Here is a 17,987-nt window from a genome sequence, read left to right on the forward strand (position 1 = left end):
GAAGATTAACCTTGTAGTTAGTTCACTTTAACACTGACCTTAAAGTGAAGTGAATTATAGTGTGCAGGCAACATGCCTGAATACTAATGTGCTGTTCATTTATTATACCATGTTCAGAAAGCACCTATTATCTTTGAGATAGTGGCATGTAATTAAAAATATAACACTTTGTTTTTTAGTATTATGACTAAATAAAGAAATTAATTGATCTTTGAGAGGTCCTAGAAAAGTTAACTTTAGAGTAAGATTCTGCTGAGAGCAAGGTCATGAGTAATTCCCTTAAAGGAGTGAGTTAATTTTGTTCTGAAGCACATTAAGAAATTGTACTCCTGATCCCAGCTTCCCATCTCACTCCATGGATGCAAAAGGACAGAAGATGGATGATTCCGTCTTTAAAAAAATAAATAAATAACTATCACCAGTACTAGGAAAGGAAACTAAAATTACATCTACTCACAGATGGTGAGTCATCCTCAGTTGGTTTAAATGGTAGCATATTATTACCACAGATGTTTCTAGAATAAAAGGCTGTGTTTATCTTTACAATCAAGCCTTATCTCAATTATTTTAATCATCTTTTTGGATTGAGTATTTATAATAAAATGAATCACTTAAAACCTCTAGGGTTTAATTCACAGAATACTATGATATCTAAAATTGATTGAAAATCCAAGCTGTGTGTTGAATAATGTTTGTATTACACCACATGAGAGCACATTATAGTCTTTTGGGTTAGTTTACTAATATATACTGATAAAATAATTGTTGGGTATATAATAGCAGCTTTGTATGTGAGTTAATGAAAGAGTTAGTTTTAAATTGAAAATGCTGTTCTAGTGAGCTCTCTATGAACGTGCAGAATAGTGTATGCTTATTGATTCACTTTTCTTGAAATATGTAAATTAAATACCAAAAAATTCAGAGTTCTTTCTGGGTACCTTGTGGGTTGTTAAGAGGATCACAGTGCCCCTTACTCATGAATTTGCCAAGCTAATGTCAGCTGAAGCAGATGAGTGAAAAGTTTTTGATGTTTCCCTAGCACTATAGACCTACAGCCAAATTTGTAGAAGAATTATTCTTCTACTTTGGGGCAAGTAAACATTAAAATCTGGAAGCCCAGGGCATAGTAACTGACTCTCAACCAAATAAAATATTTTTCAATCAAACACTATTTGACATAGTCTTCTAAAATATTTGTAGAATATCCTGTGTGGGAATATATACTCTCTGAATAAATCTGTCTATATAGTTAAACAACTTGGCTGCTCAGAGTAAATAGTATTAATATCATTCTAAACATTCTCTTCTTACTGGTATTCCGTGAAGTCTGGGAAAGGCAATACCAGGTAATTATTTTTTCCGGACCCTCCTGCTTAAACAGAGACTTAAAGAACAAGCTCTGAAATCCTTAGTTGCTTATTTCTCCTTTAGGGTTTGGAAGGAAATAAAGAAAGTCAGTATGTCCTCTGGGAACTGAGTTAGGAGCTGCAGCTCAAAGTTCTCACTGTCTGTCTATAGCAGCTCCTGGCTCCTACTTCACATAGTGTGGAACAATTTGAATGTCATGGTGGCAGGACACAGTTCATCACATTGCATGCATGTTCACAGCCACACCACCTCATATTTGAATATGTATAATTCCCAGGTTCCCTCTTTTTGTCAGTTTAGTGAACTATCTGCATCATATGAAGATTAAGAATTTTACCAGGGCTGAGGGTATAGCTCAGTGGAAAAGCACTTACCTAGCCTGTATGAGGCCCTGGATTCAGTCCCCAGTAACACACACACTCAAATACACAAATGTGAGGTCATGCTTTTCAAGGGGAATTATTTCATGTAAATAAGAAGCTTTGGGATAGTTAAAAGTTACTATTAACCTAACATTTCATTTGCTTAAGACCCTTGGTAAATCATAGGAATTAAAAGTGATAACCAGTTTCACACTGACTTTTAAAGCCTTCATTTTTATATGCTCTTTTTTAGAGTACTTTCATCATTGTCTTCATTTACACAAAGAGCAATATAGAAAGTTACTCTAAAATTTCAAGTGATTTTTTTTGTTTTTGTTTTTGTTTTTCATTATTAGGGATCAAACCCAGGGCCTTGCCCATGCTAGGCAAACACTCCACCATTGAGCTACACCCCCACCCTTTTGTAAAATTTTAATTTGAGGGCAGGGTCTTGCTAGTTGCCCAGGCTGTCCTCAAACTTTCAATCCTCCTGCCTCAGCCTGCTCAGTTGCTGGGATTATACCACAATCAGCTCCAAGCTTTTTTATAGCTTCTTAAATATTGACTTGCTTAAAAACTTTCTCCTGTTGGGATCGCCCTCCTTCCTCTCCATCAAATATCTTTCATTTCTCTGTCAAATCTCTGATTAACCTATATCCTATAAATAATACATTATAATTTACAGATGTGGCTTGACTGTTCATTCTACCCACAGGTAGTTATTTGACTCCACTTTGAACGGGGCACTGCTGGGAATCATTGAGGGAACAAAAAGATACCAACTCTACACCAAAAAAGATAAGAAAAGAAAAAGGTAGAGATAGATAAATAGACAGACAGACAGATATTAACAGGGCAGCTTATGCTATGTATCAAGTGAATGTTATAAAGGGTGTAGAGGTTAAGTTCAGGAGGAAGGAATGGAGATGTCATTGAGAAGGGCTTGTCAGAAAAGGTTAAAGAGGAACCTCGACTCATATTATGTCTTGGAAAGATCCTAGGCAGAGGAGAAATCCAGGCAGAGGAAGTGAGTGGAAGAGAAGGCCCAAGGCAATATCAGCTTGGTACTCAATGGAAACAGTAGGACTCCTCAATTCCCTCTGCCAAATTAATGTGGCTTTTGTCATTCAGTGATACAATAGTCATTAATGGGCTTTCGAACTTTGTGAATGCCATTCCCAATAAAAAATAATTTTTATTCTGTGATGCAATAAGCACATTTATATATATTTATATATTAAAATTTCTTAGAACAGTAATTACCCTCATTAAATCCAATGGACTGTGATATTTCTTTTTTTTTTTTTTAATTGCTGGGCAGGTCTATAAAATTAATTTAATGATCAATTGTCATTTAGTGATTCAGAGGTTAAAAACAGTGCATTAAATCAGTGGTTTTCAAAGTGTGATTCTTGCACCAGGACCATCAGCATCCCCTGAAAACTTGTTAGAGATATAATTTCCTAGGCCCCACCTGAGACCCGCTGAATCAGAATATATGGTGCTGGGACCCAGCAGTGGGAGCCTGTACTGTAGCAGGCCTCCAGGTAGTTCTGCTGCCTGCTGGAACTGGAGAAGCACAGCACTAGACAACCTCGCAGCTCTACCCCTGGAACTGTGCCTGGGTCAGTCCCCCTCCAGGTACCTCCCACCTCACTCCTGCTCTAACTTCAGATTTCTTCACCTGAACAGATGGAAGCTCTCACTGAGGCCTGCCCTGGCTGCTCTGTTTCACTTTCAGCACTCCAGTCCTTCTAACCCTACTATATTTTTCTTTTTACATAGCGTTTCTCACCTAGCATACTGTAAGTTATTTATTATAATCCTGCCAGATGACATAAGCTCCAGGAGGTCAGGGGTCTTTACATTTTGTTCTGGAGTATCTGGAACATACTGGACACTTTGATATTTGCTATTTTGGAGGAAAGAAGAGGCAGGAAGGAGAGAAAAGGAAGAATAGGCCTGTTGACTGAGTGAGTGATGGTCTATAATACTGTTTTGAAAACAATTCTTTGAAGAAGAATTCACCATCGACTCTTGAAGAGTCATCTTCCAAGGCAAAATGTAATAAAGAAGCTCAGATGTAACTGGTGAATAGTTATTTAAATCTGTGATAATATTCCACACTCATGCTTTCTTATAGCTACAAAACCCTAATGTGAGGACTTCTGCTTTAGTTCTCCTTATCAGGAAGATAGTTCCTATGTAAATTGGCCTTACTAAATTTTTAATATTTCTCAGGGTTCTCTTGGCTTTTGCTCATAGTGATTTCATTATAGTTCAAACAGAGGGCAATATTCTGATTTATGTTATTAGCATCAATTTGTGAAGTGATCTTAGTTTATTCTATTTCTGGTTCTTTCTCAGAAGGTGCAGAGCATGGTAGAAGGTCTAGCAAAGAGACATTGTGCTTTTTTCTGATTGACTTTTGTCTACCTTCTCCAATGTGAGTAGAGAATGCATGTTCTTAGGTCCTGACAGAAATTGATAGGAGCCTATGCCTGTCACTTCTGACAGTTAGATCAATTTGTTTAACCTAAATCATTCACAATATGCCAGGTTAGCTTCTTGGTTTCACAGTATCCATATGCTGTGTTATAGAGTAATCTCTGAGATGCCACTGCTTTAAGGAATACTGCAAGGTTGTTAGGCCTTTCTCGTACATAACATAGAAATTGCACTAAACAGGGCTGGGCTTCTAGCTCAGCGGTAGAGCGCTTGCCTTGCATGTGTGAGGCGCTGGGTTCAATCCTCAGCACCACATAAAATAAATAAATAAAATAAAGATATTGTGTCCATCTACAACTAAAAATATAGATACAAAAAAAGAAATTGCACTAAACACATGGGTGGTCCCATATTTACTTTTAGGGAGGTTTGTTATTTGTTTGTTCAGTGATACTGAAATTGCACCCATGGCCTCAGCAGACTAGGCCAGTGCTCTCCCACTGAGCTATACCCCAGCACTTTTTTGAGTTGGAGTCTTACTGTATTACCCAGGTGGCCTTGAATTTGTAAACTTCCTGCCTTAGCCTCCTGAGTAGCTGAGGAGACTACAGATGTGTGCCAGTGCACCTGACCTGGCCATTCTTGATAAACAATCAAGATGATATTTGTTATAATGTCTTAAATTATAATGTCTTACAAAGAATTTGGGGGAAATAAACATTCAGTCTATAGCACCTAGTCCAGTGACTAAGAAATGTAAGGTTCACAGTACAAGCATAGCTCTGGAAAATGCTGAGGAAATACTATTCTGTGTGATTTCATCTTTAAATCCCTATTAATTTTGATAGGGTTTTCTTTGGAGAGAAACTTGTGATTCACAAACTAAAATTTCCTTAAAAAAAAAAAAAGAAGAAGAATATAGTATGGTAATTTAAAAAGACAGAGCCAGTTATCATCATTCATCTGTCCCAACCTTAACTGTTCTGAGATTGACTATCTGAATGTCAGTGAGACTGTTTCATTGCCTATGTAGTGATCATTTGAGTTATTTATTTCAATTCCTACAAAACACTTTGAACTGTTAATGTATGCCAAAACTAATGGTTACCAGATAGTTATAAAATTATTTATGTCAAGGCATAAGTGAATAATGAATTAGTTTGATTAGAAGAAAAGCTAACAGAACATAATGACTTGTCCTATGGTTCTGCTTATTTTATTTATATTCTCAATTCAGCTTTTTCATATATACTTTTTTAAGTGATAAAATAAGAAAATAATTGTATTTGGTTCTTGTGACTTTTGAAGGGGTATTCTTAATTGAACATAAAGATAGCCCAAAAGTTTCTGAAAACTTTGAAGGGGATATAAGACTTTAAAAAAAAAAAAAAAAAGACAATGTCCACTGTCTTAAATACTAATGTAATACCTTATACAGAAAACTTGGTCATTTGGAGGAATAAGGTCACTTTCTTTAATGATTTTCCTTTCTGAGGCAAATTGGAGGTAGCGGTGATTGACAAATAAATAGTCACACTGAGAATGCTGGTGAACATCTGATCAACTGATTCAAACTTCCTGGTACACTGCATTTGTTGATTTTTAAAAGATTCAAGGCCCTGAAATCTAGCCTAATTCTATGAAGAATGTGAATAGTATTATTGCCCAAGTGAGTACGAGATGATTAAGTAGTTCATGTGAAATTTTGTTTTGTTTTCCTGGGACTTCATTACATACGGGTTCTTTATAGATTTCTTGCCTGGGAGCTCCAAGGGCAGTAGGAGTACTTAAGACACTGCACACTCTAATCAGTAGAAACCAAATCTATTTTGAAAACTTAAAAATAATAATATGATTTTTAATCCCCAAGCCCAGTTTAAAATATTAAAATTTAAAGACAACATGCCCCACTTCAAAAATATCCACTGTACAAAAACTCTCATGTTAAAAATGACAAATCATAGGCTTAATTATTTGTGTCCAGAAATTATCTTTGTTCATCAGAAAGATTTCTTGTGGGACTGTGGTGGAATGCTTGCCTAGCATGTATGAGGCACTGGATTTGATTCTCAGCACCACATATAAATAAATGAATAAAATAAGGGTTCATCAACAACTAAAAATATTTTTTTTAAAAAAAGATTTCTTATGTGCTCTTCCAACTAGAAATGATCCTATTACACCTTAAAATATGAACTTTAAAAAAAAAAACTTAAATCAGCTTTTTTTTTAGTTAAGTTAAATATGTGATGTATTCAGCATCAAATTATACTGTTGTTCAATAGTCTTAGAATCAAATTGGAAGGAACATATATTATTGCTAATTTCAGAAGTTGTTTGAGACACAGGAATGATAACTTGCTTCTGATTAAACATCATATCTAAAACATAGTCAAGTTTCCCTCTACTAATTAAACCACCTCCAGCAAGGCACAGTGACACTCACCTACAATTCCAGCTGCTCAAGAGGCTGAGGCAGGAGGTTCTCAAATTCAAGGCCAGCCTAGGCAATTTAGTGAGACCCTGTCTTAAAATTAAAAAAATAAAAAGGGTTGGGAATGCAGTTCAGATATAGTGCACATAGAATGAGGCTCTGAGTTCAATCCCCAGAACCACCACAAAAATAACCCCCCTTTTTTTACTCTTTTAATTGAGAAAGATGTCACAATACAGATGACTACATAATAGATATATACTTTTAAAAGAGAAACTACAAGGTGAATATCTGTATGATCAAGGAATGGAATGTTGCCAACATCCCAGAAGTCCCCACATGCCCTCTCCCCCTAGAAATAAACACTGTCCTTTCTTTGTAGATAATCATTTTATTTTTCATCCACCATCTGCATGTATATTCCCAAACAACATAGTTTCTAATTTTGAACTTTTCATAAATGAAATAGTGCACTATATTTTCCTTTGCGACTTCCTTTTACTCAATATTATGTCTATGAGAGACCTTTATGTTGTTATATAGATTGTTTCCTCTGATGCATTAATATGACATCATATAAATAGTTCAAATTTCACCATTCTACTGTTGGCATACATTCAGATTACTTCAAATTCTGAGCTACTAAAAATAGAAAGTGAAACAAAACTTACAAAATTGAAAAGAAATAGAGATAATCCAAAAATAATAGTTGTAGATTTCAGTTCCTCAATAATAGAATAATTAGTTAGTCAGCAAGAATAGAGGCCTGAACAACACCATCAACCAGCTTGATCTGACTGGTAGAGAGCATTCTACCCAGTGGTAACAGAATAAATATAATCTTTTTAAGTGCAAATGGAACACTCTCTGAGGTAGTCTACATGCTAGGTCATAAGCCAAATTAATTTATAGGCTTGAAGTCATACACATGTGTTCACTGACAACAGCAGAATTAAATTACAAGTCAGCAAAGGAAAGAAGTTTGAGAAATGCCCAAATATTAGAAAATTAAGCAACACACTTTCAGTGAATCAAAGAAGAAATCACAAGGTAATTAGAAAACATTTTTATCTGAATGAAAATGAACACACAACATATCAAAACTATGGTGTTCTTCCAAGTGGTGCTAAGAGGAAAATTTATAGTTTAAAATACTTGTATTGGGGTGAAATAAATCCAATAAATAATTTAAGCTTCTACCAAAAGAAACTAAAAGAAGAAAAACAATTAAGCCCAAAGCAAACAAAAGAGTAGAAATCATAAAGCTCATCAATGAAATAAAAAGAAAAATTGTAGAAAATATCAGTGAAATCAAAATCTGGGTTTTTTTTTTTTTTTCTTTTTTGAGAAAAACAATAAAATGAATAAACATTTACCTTGAGTAAACACACAAAAAAGACAAAACACAGATTACCAAAGTGAAGACTGAGAGTGGGGATCTCATCATTGACTCTGTATGATAAAAAGAAATGTAAAGGAATATTAAGAACAACTTTAAACCAACAAATTAAACGTTGTAGATGAAATAGGCAATTTTTAGAAAGATGCAAATGATCAAAACTGATTTAAGAATTAGAAAGTCTGAATAGATAACATCACTAGTTTTAAAGTTAAAATAAAAAGAATTAGTAATTAAAATCTTCCCATAAGGAAAAAGCACAGGCTCATGTAGCTTCACTTATAAATAGTTTTTCTTTTAAACAAACTCATACCTTTATTTGTTTGTTTGTTTGTTTGTTTGTTTATTGTGGTTGTAAATGAACAGAATGCCTTTATTTTGTTTACTTTTATGTGGTGTTGAGGCTCAAACCCAATGCCTCATGCATGCTAGGCAAGCACTCTCCCTCTGAGCTACAGCCCCAGCCCTATAGATAGTTTTTTAAAAGAAATAATATAAATCTTTTACAAAATCATTCAGAAACTACAGGAGGTAGGAATGCTCCCCAACCCATTCAGTGAGACCAGTATTGCCGTGATAGCAAAGCCAGATAAAGAGATCGAACAAAAGTACCGACCATGAACTTTATATATGTTCATGCTTCTCATGAACAGACATAAACATCTTTTATAAAATATTAGCAAACCAGCAGCAGCAACACAAAGGATATGTACCTTGACCAAGCAATGTTTATCTCAGGAATGCAAAATTTGGTTTGTATTCAAAAATCAAATAATATAATATTCTTCATTTACAGAATAAAGTACAAAACCACATAATCATCTTAATTAGACCAGAGACCAACAAATGATGACCCACAGGCCAAGTCCTATGGGTCATAGCTCCACCCACTCACATGTTGTTTATGATACTTTCACACTAAAGTAGCAAAGTCCAGTAGTTGTGATGTAGACCATATGGCTCACAGATCTAAAACATTTATTATCTGGTCCTTTACAGAAAAAGTGTGCTAGCAGACAGAACTGTTTTATCTTTTCATGATTAAAATTAAAAAAAAAAAAAATAGGAATGGTAATGGGCATATGTGAAAAACCCACAGCTAATATCATGCATGGTAATGAAAGGCAGAATGCTTTTTCCTCTAGGATCAGGAAGAAGGCAAGGAGTCTGCTCTCAGCACATCTGTTCAGCATTGAACAGTGGTTTAAGACAGAATTTTTAAAAATCAAATGTGTACCCACTGGAAATGAAGAAGTAAAACTGTCTATTTGCAGGTGAAATGATCCCATATGTACAAAATCTTAAGGACTCCATAACACAACTACTGAAACTAATAAATGAGTTTAAAATGTTGCTGGAGCCAGGTATGGTGGCGCATACCTGTAAACCAGCAGCTCAGGAGATTGAGGCAGAAGGATTCAAGTTCAAAGCTAGCCTCACAACTTAGCAAGACACTGTGTCGAAATAAAAAGGTAAAACAGGCTAATGGTGTGGCTCAGTGGTTAAGTGCCCCTGGATTCAATCCTATGTACCCACCCCCAAAATTAAAAATGTTGCTAGATACAGGATTTGTGTACAAAAATCTATTATGTTTCTGTATACTGAAAACAGTGCTATATTAACAATGGTATACCCAAGAGTGGATTGTATAACATACATATGTTCAATTTCAGTGTCAAACTGCTCCCCAAAATGGTTGTATTAGTTTATGCTTTCATCAGCAGTGTTTCATAGTTTCTTTTTTTACCCAAAAAGGAGAAAAAAAATATCTCCTTGTAGTCCTATTTTATTTTCTGCTTCTTAAGAATTACCTCTTGCTTCTGGAAATGCCACTTTAAGCATGAAGCAGTTTTGGCTCCCCAGCTGCCTGTAGACAAACACTGGAGATTCCCCCTCCGTATTTACCCATGTATTCATGTGCCCTGTCATTATGTCCTTCACACTCTTGGACATGCCCTCTCCTCTTGGTGCACTGAGCCATGCATTCTTGTGAAAACATTGCTTGCATTTTTCCATCTCTTTGCCTTTATATGTGCTACTTCCTGCCCTCCTTTGAAATTCTATCCATTTCAAAGGCGTGGCTAAAACCCTTATATCTTTTGTCTCCAAGTTGTTCTTTACCATCTTGTACTGGTTTATTCCACGCTACCTTATGTGTACATATGCATGTGCATGTTTTAATTTCTCTTCATTTCAAGTTCCTTGGTGTGTTTTCTTTTTCTATCTCCCCATAACATCTTAACATAATACACTACCCTGCACAGACTAGCAATCATTAACCATTCTTGAATGAATAAATGCAGCATGGTTGAAAATCAGCTTGGGCATTAATTTTCTGCTTCCAGATATCATGATCTAAGCATCTTTCAGATAATACCTCCTCAGAAAACAGCTATGAAGCCAGGCATGGTGGCACATGCCTATAATCCCGCTAAGGCGGGAGGATGGCAAGTTCAAGGCCAATCTCAGCAATTTAGCGAGGCCCTAAACAACTTTGTAAGACCCTGACTCAAAATTAAAAGGGCTGGCATGTGGTTTAGTGATTAAACACCCCTAGGTTCAATCCCCTGTATCAAAAGAAGAAAGAAAGAGGGGGGGAAGGAGGGAGGGAAGAAAGAAAACAGTCTGGACAAATAATACAAAACATAAAACTACCTGAAGGTCCTTGGAGAGTGAGTAGAAGCAGACTCTACAGTGAGTTAATACTCATTTAGAAGAGGGGAGGTAGGAAGCTATGTAAATACATTTCTCTTTCCATGGCCTAGGGCTGAGTACAATCTGCATAGTTTCCAGCATGGTAATGAGGGGCTCACATGGAAAAACTCTTAATATTTCTGGTCTAGGAAACCACAAAAGTGAACCTGAGAAAGCATGAATGCTCAAGAGAATAGAGGAATCCTCAAAGGGAAAGAGCCAGAGGAGGGATCCCCAAACTATATCTGTCTAGATCTCTGACTGATACCTCAACTGTGTGTAAGAAGCAGACTAAAAGCAGCTCAACCAAAAGACCAGAAATGTGAACTAAAACCAGAGTTGCAGCTCTGAAGCTGGAAAGTGTGAACAGATTCAGAAAGCCTCTTGGGGAAGACTATATTGTTCACTTGGGGATGGAAAATATCAAACTTCCTGTGGCTGAGGCTTTTAGCCTTGGACTTATTGTAGTCATGACACCTACAGCAGAAATGGGGTATATATGAAAAAGTTGCAGCCTCCCTGACCTGGAGAATCAGAAAAGAGAAGCTGAGAATCCAGGAACTCTGAAAATAGTGGAGGAATCCCAGAAAAGAGTCAAAGGGGATCCTTAAACACTCTCTGCCATGTCTCTGAACGAGACTTTGAACCACATATCTACAGAAATAAAGCAGCCCAGCTAAAGATAGAAGATCTGCATAGAGTCAAGAGCTGCTGCTCAGAATACAGTTTGTTCAGTGGTGAGCACTTACCTAGCATGTGTGAGGCCTTGGACTCAATCCTCAGCATGGCAAAAAAATAAAAATAAAAATGCTTTCAGTTCAAACCTAGACAAGAATCTCAACAACTTAACATTAATTTTATTCAGGATACAATCCAAAATTTCCTGACATCCAAGGAATCAAGAAAATGGAACACATTCCCTACATAAAAGAAAATCAATTAAGTTCAATCCCAAAATGAACCAGATGTTAGAACTAACAGATGAGGATTTTAAAGTGACTACTATAACTCTCCTCAGTTTTTTCATAGCATGAAACATTTACAATGCATGAAAATTTCAGTAGAGAAATGAGATGTCTTCACTGAGCAACAGAAACAATTAAAAAAAAAACAAATGGAAAAAGGACAGAAATGTGCAGATATGAGATGCTAATACCAAGCAGAATAGCACAAAGAATCTCAAGTCAAGGCACATTAGCATCAAAACTGTTGAAAGCAAGTGAGGAAGACCATGAAAAAAAAAACATAGTACAACACGGTGAGCAGAATAACAGACCAGTTAACATCTCACTTCTCCTAAGAAACCAGACTCTCAAAGAGAGGGAACAAAGTCTAAAGTGCTGAAAGAAAACAATTATCAACCCAGAATTCTGTATCCAGTGAAAAGATCATTCAAGAATGAAAGTGAAATGAAGACATTATCAGGTGAAAGAAAACTGAAAGAACTTGGTGCCAGCACACTTGCTTTGCAAAAAAAATAAATAAATAAATACTGAAGGAAGTTCTTTAGACTAAGCAGAAATGATACCAGATGGAAACTCAGATTTCAGAGAAGAATGAGGACTATTTATAAGAAGTGATAAATGCCTAGATAAATGCAAAATGTTCATATTTATACTTTCATTCTCTCTTCCTTTACCACCCCCAATTTTTAATAAACTATATAAAATTTCTTAAACTAAAATCATCACATTGCCTTTTAGGGTTTAGCATGTGTGTAGATGAATTATATATAACAACTATAGCATAAAGGAAAGGAGAGAAGGGGTATGATCCTGTAGGCTATATACATGAAGTAGTATATTAGTAGTAGTAGTAGTATTTGTAGATATACGATGAAAAGGATATCTATTGTAATCTCTAGGGCAACCACTATAAAAATGTTTTAAATGAATAGCTCAAAGGCTAACAGAAAGATTGGAATACTAAAAAATATTTTTTAAAATCCTCACCACCATTGAGGCAGGAAAGATGGAATGAAGAAATAAGAGAGAATCCAAGTAGAAAACAAAAAACGAGATGGCTGGCCCAAACATAACCACTCAGTTAAGTACATTAAATGTTAATGCATCAACTCATAGACATTATGATTGCTGTATGTATATAGGTGACTCTATGAACAGTGTGATTCTGCAGTCTGTACAATTATACCCCAATGATTCAAATGTATGAATTGCTAAGATCATTGTAATGTCATATGTAGCTAATAAAAATAAATAAAATTAAATTTAAAAAAAAAATCAACTCATAAGAGGCAATATTGTCAGGTGGATAAAATAAGACCCACCTCCATGCTGTCTACAAAACTACATACTCTGCTTATAAAACTAGTTTGAAAGCAGATGGATGGGACATGAGATACCATGTGAGCCGAGAGTATAAGGTTAAAGTAAATGTATTAATATCTACTACAGATTTTAAAACAAGACCTAAGGTGCAGGGTGATACTGCATAATGATTAAAGGGACTGTCCCACAAGTAGATAGATTAATTGCAAATGCGTATCCAGTAACAAAGTTTTAAAGTTTCATCAAACAAAAAGTTGACAGAATTGAAGGTAGAAATGGATAATCCACTATCTTTGCTGGAGAATTTAACATCCCTTCCTCAGTAATTGGTAGAACTAGACCAAAAGAATCAGCGAAGACATAGGAGATCTGAAAGATCCTTTCAGCCACCTTGATTTGATTGATATTCTTAGAGTATTTCCTGTAATGGTGGCAGAATTCACGTTCTTTTCAAATGTACATGGTACATTTACCAAAGTAAACCCTATTCTGAGCCATAGAACTTATCTAAAAAAAAAAAAAAAAAAGCCATTAGAATCATCACATGATTAGAAATCACTAAGTGCTTTCAAAAAAGGCAAAGTTGTGGCAGAAAGAAGAGCCACGACTACCTTAGACAGTGTAAGGAATCAAGTGCAAAGTGACCTATTCTGTATATGATTGTGGCAGTGATCACATGGTTGTGTATAAGTAATAAAATTGAACACTTTTATTGTTTGAAATCCTCAATAAGAAGCGGGGGTGGGCTGAGGTTGTGGCTCAGAGGTAGAGCACTTGCCTAGCATGCATGAGGCACCAGGTTCAATCCCCAGTACCACATTAAAAAAAAAAAAAAAAATGAACAAAATAAAGAAGAGAGGAAAACAAAGTATTTGGTCAGAGTTCAGTTCAAAAATATAATTGGAGACCAGAAAAACATTGCCAAAAAGTACTTGAAGCTCCCACGTTGTATAGGGTACTATGTGTTTCGCAGGTTGAAAAAGGAACTAATTCATGGTTAGAGAGCATTTAAAGAGATCAGATTTTGGAAAAAGGAACTATATAAGCTAAGCTCCTGAGAAGGACGTAAGACCATTCTTCCTCCATATTCTCATTATACATCCCAGAGCCAGTTCTTATAACAGAGAATAAAAGCTATGTAATACCCACTCTCAAAAAATGAGCTTTTTTTAATGTGGAATTAAAAAAAAAAAAAAGTTTTTCCACCTAAGCTTATTATCTGTCAAAAAGTGATGGAGGCTGACAGCAGCTATGTGTTCTGTGGCATCCATCACCTCTCTGTGGCAGTCCCAGGGAGAATTCTGGCAGTAACTGATACCATATTTTTGCAGTACCTTCAAGGGTTGTTTTAAAGCAGAATGTACAGTTCACCCTTCCCAGTGTCTTCAGGATGTGAGCATTCTGCACTTTCTACTGTTACTACATATTTATATGATAGCTAATGGAAAGTAAAATTGCTCTAGAAAAATCATTTTATGTGACTGTAGCTTCAAAACCTGAACAACACAGTGCTTTCTGTTAAATGGAGTTGTGAATTACTTGAACAATTACAATAGTATATTTCACCAAACATATTTCAGTAGTTTACTTTTGGCATAATCTCTGTAGCATGGGGAATAAATCAAAAGTAGGAAATAATTTCTGTCATCTATGAGTAGAAAGGCATGGCAGTTTTTCTTAATGTGTCTTCCAGACTCAAGTTTAAAACATCATAATGTTTTTCATATGATTGTAACTCTGTTCATATTTATACAGAGAAAGAAGCACAGAGAGACAAAAAGATTATTCCCCAAAATGAAAAATAAAAATTTGCTTACTTAGAGTAAGGTTAAGGGTGGGTGGGTTGTTTGCCTGTTTTGCTGTGCTTTGCTTTGCTTTGTTAAAATGTTCTTTAATGTTGTTATGCTGCTTCTACAGTAACAGGGTGCCCTGCTAACACTATTCCAACATTGCCCTATCAAACTAGAAGGTAAACATTGCCACAGCCTCGACAGGAAAATATGTGTTAGCAGACTTTTAAGTATATAGGGTCTAAACTCTTCCCATGTTATATTAGATCTTTACTGTAAACTAGCCAGAAAGTTTCCCAGCAGAAAATAATAATTATGTCTTCCACTGGTAGGAGCACTTCATAAAACTTCTTTCTCTACAAAACAGAATAAACAGTCTTTGATCCTTCGGCTTCCCTACCTCGCAACTTCAACTGCCCGTTCCTTGTTTCCAAGACTCACAGTAGTAAATGTTTTGAATTCTCAGTGTTGGAAAATTTCTGGCATTTCATAGCATTACCCATGAGCCCCACCATCAAAATATGGGCGGGAGGCTATGTCTGTGGTCTTGCCCATAACCGTTGCCAGGGTCCCCAGTAAGACTCCCGATACGTGTATTTTCCTCTTGACCCTGCCATTGATGCCCTTTCCCCTTCACTGAATCTCTCTCTGTCCCTACATATCCTCATCTCTAAAACAGATATACTTGCTCATTTTAATTACACATTTCTGAGTGACCCTGGTGCTTAGATAACAACCTGGAAAGACGTGTAAGGAGTGGGAGATGTGGGAGTGGAGGAGCATGCACACCTCCCACACGCAGGCCTGTCGGCCCTTCCTGCCCCTCACCACCAGCACCACCTCTTCCATAGGACCCACACCTCAACCCTTAGGGGAATTTTATGACTTGCATTGATACACGAGAACCTGGAAGCGGGGAGAAGCATACCAATAGGGGGAATCTCTCTGACGCCTACTTAAGAGTACCTCAGATTCCTGTGTCCAGACCCACAGGTCAAGGGTCTTCATTCACTGGCAGCAAAGGCCTTGTTGATCCTGTCCAGCACAGAGGCAGAATTTGAAGCCAGGTCTCTGACCCCCAGGATGTGCAGTTGATGAGCGTCTGAGGAGAATCCTGTTCTTCCCCCTCCCTCACGGCCCTTCAGTATCCTCTGCTGTCAGAACTCCATGAGTCTAGTCCCATCAGGCCTGCTCCATGGCAGCCTCAACATATCAGCCTTCAGCCTTCCACCCCTCTCCCCCTCACTGCCATCCCATCTGGCTGCTGAATTTGAGACCGTCTGAAAGCAGTCACATTCAGAAGCAAACAGAAGAACATTTAGTTCTCTTGGAATTTATTGTATAAGAAACTCATGTGCTTTGCAGAATATTTACAAGAAATGGTTCTTGAGATTCATTAGAGGTCTCAGATTTGCTTTGGCCATTAAACTCCAGAGTTATTTGTAGCTCTGATCTACAAAGTACTGATGGTTATCCTTTAACCAATTCAGCCTTCATGTTAGAAAATAGACTAATTCTCCCACCACAGGTAACGAGCTCTATTTTTAAATTAAACCTTTCAGTTTTTCCAGTTTTGCTTATTTTCTGTTTTTAAAAGTACCATGCTTGTACTGGGGCTGTAGCTCAGTGGCACAGCCCTTGCCTGGCACGGTGAAGCACTGGGTTTGATCCTCAGCACAGCATAAAAATAAACAAATAAAATAAAGGAATGCTGTCCATCTACAATAACAAAAAAAAAAAAAAATTAAGTACCATGCCCAACTCTCATATATATAGATTGAAATTTAATGTGATTCATAAGAATAATGCTTAGAAACTTACTTATTTTTATTTGGTTGTTTTGTTTGTTTGTTTTGGTACTGAGCATTGAACACGGGGCATCTTACCACTGACCTACATCCCCAGCCATTATTATTATTAATTTGAGACAGGGGCTCACTGAGTATCTCAGACTGGCCATAATCTTGCAATCCTCTTGTCTCAGCCTCCTGAGTCACTGGAATTACAGGTATGCCCTACCACACCCAGCTACTTTTACTCTTTAAATGGTGGAGACTTAAAGAGCCCTGGTGTGAAGGTGGTTGTCCTTTTCAACTCACACCTCAGCTGGTTTTAAAAGCCTAGGGAACTGGCTTTTCCTTTTGTCTTTTTTTGTTGTTGTTGTTGTTGTTATCAAATTATTTGATTTTTTTTTTTTTTTTTTTGGTACCAGGGATTGAACTCAGGGGCACTTAATCAATAAGCCACATCCCCAGCCTATTTTGTATTTTATTTGGAATCAGGGTCTCATTGAGTTGCTTAGCATTTTGCTGTTGCCGAGGCTGGCTTTGAACTCGCAATCGTCCTGCCTCAGCCTCCTGAGCCACTGGGATTATAGGTGTGTGCCACCATATTTGGCAAATTATTTGATCTTAATAAATCATAATGCTGACTCCCTGCAAGGGAGTGCACAGACCCTTCTCTCCCTGGCCTGGCCCTGGAGACAGACCCGCTCAGTGTCACAAGGGTCTAAAATTGAAGTCAACAAAGAATTTTATGGTCCCAAAATCATGGAAGAGAAGAAAATGGATTTAAATGGTTACCGAGGAAGCTGAAGGGCTCCATGGTGCTCCCTCCTCCCTTATCGTATGCATCATTTCTATTGGTGGATGAAGCTAGTGTCTCCCTCTCTGCAGACCTCCAGTGCTTCCTCCTCGATGCTGGGCCATGTTGTAGGGTGAGGCTAATCAGCTCGAGGCACCCCACTGCCAGCCTGAGCCTGCCAGTCTCCGGAAAGCTTGCGAGTTTCAGACTTTGTTTTCTTTATATTTTATAATTAGGGCCTGAAGCCATTATTTAAGACTCTCCCCCTTCTCCTGCCTCCAAGTGTTCATTTGAGTATTTTATGGAGGGTAACCACATATGCATTCTAAGTAAGCCCAAATTAGATACCTTAAATCTGTCAAGTGAACCTTTGACAACAAGTTATTTGAATTCAGTAAACATACTTTCCAGTATATGCTTTCACCAATTCTGAATATGAAAAGAAAATCTTCTTTTAAGTTTAAAAAAAATTTCAGCATAAATTCAGCATATAGGGCTGTATTTATGACAATTGGCTTTTAGTTTTCTCAAACACAAAGGTATTCATTTCAGGCCTAAAATATAAATGACCTTGTGATTAATGAGGTTTTTCACATTTTAGGTGAATTTTTTTCAACACTT

At 36.7% G+C, this 17,987-nt stretch overlaps 1 protein-coding gene and 1 long non-coding RNA gene across 7 annotated transcripts in view; one reads left to right on the forward strand and one right to left on the reverse strand.

Moving 5' to 3' along the window:
* Dym (dymeclin) overlaps nucleotides 1–17,987 on the forward strand; it is a 345,904-nt gene that overhangs the window by 300,805 nt on the left and 27,112 nt on the right. The window lies entirely within an intron of this gene.
* The window catches only part of LOC114103321 (uncharacterized), a 71,944-nt gene that overhangs the window by 12,454 nt on the left and 41,503 nt on the right, over nucleotides 1–17,987 (reverse strand). For 3 of the 5 annotated variants that reach the window (XR_011704803.1, XR_011704804.1, XR_003584650.3), the window contains exons 4-6: nucleotides 8,027–8,064; nucleotides 6,625–6,705; nucleotides 2,994–3,053 (exon numbers count right to left, since the gene is read on the reverse strand). This is a non-coding gene — a long non-coding RNA (uncharacterized lncRNA). Of the gene's footprint in view, nucleotides 1–2,993; nucleotides 3,054–6,624; nucleotides 6,706–7,988; nucleotides 8,065–17,987 lie in introns of all 5 variants that reach the window. The other 2 variants (XR_004618660.2, XR_004618659.2) reach the window with 2 other exon arrangements.

This window comes from Marmota flaviventris, chromosome 16 (genome assembly GCF_047511675.1).
Source record: "Marmota flaviventris isolate mMarFla1 chromosome 16, mMarFla1.hap1, whole genome shotgun sequence".
NCBI lineage: Eukaryota > Metazoa > Chordata > Mammalia > Rodentia > Sciuridae > Marmota > Marmota flaviventris.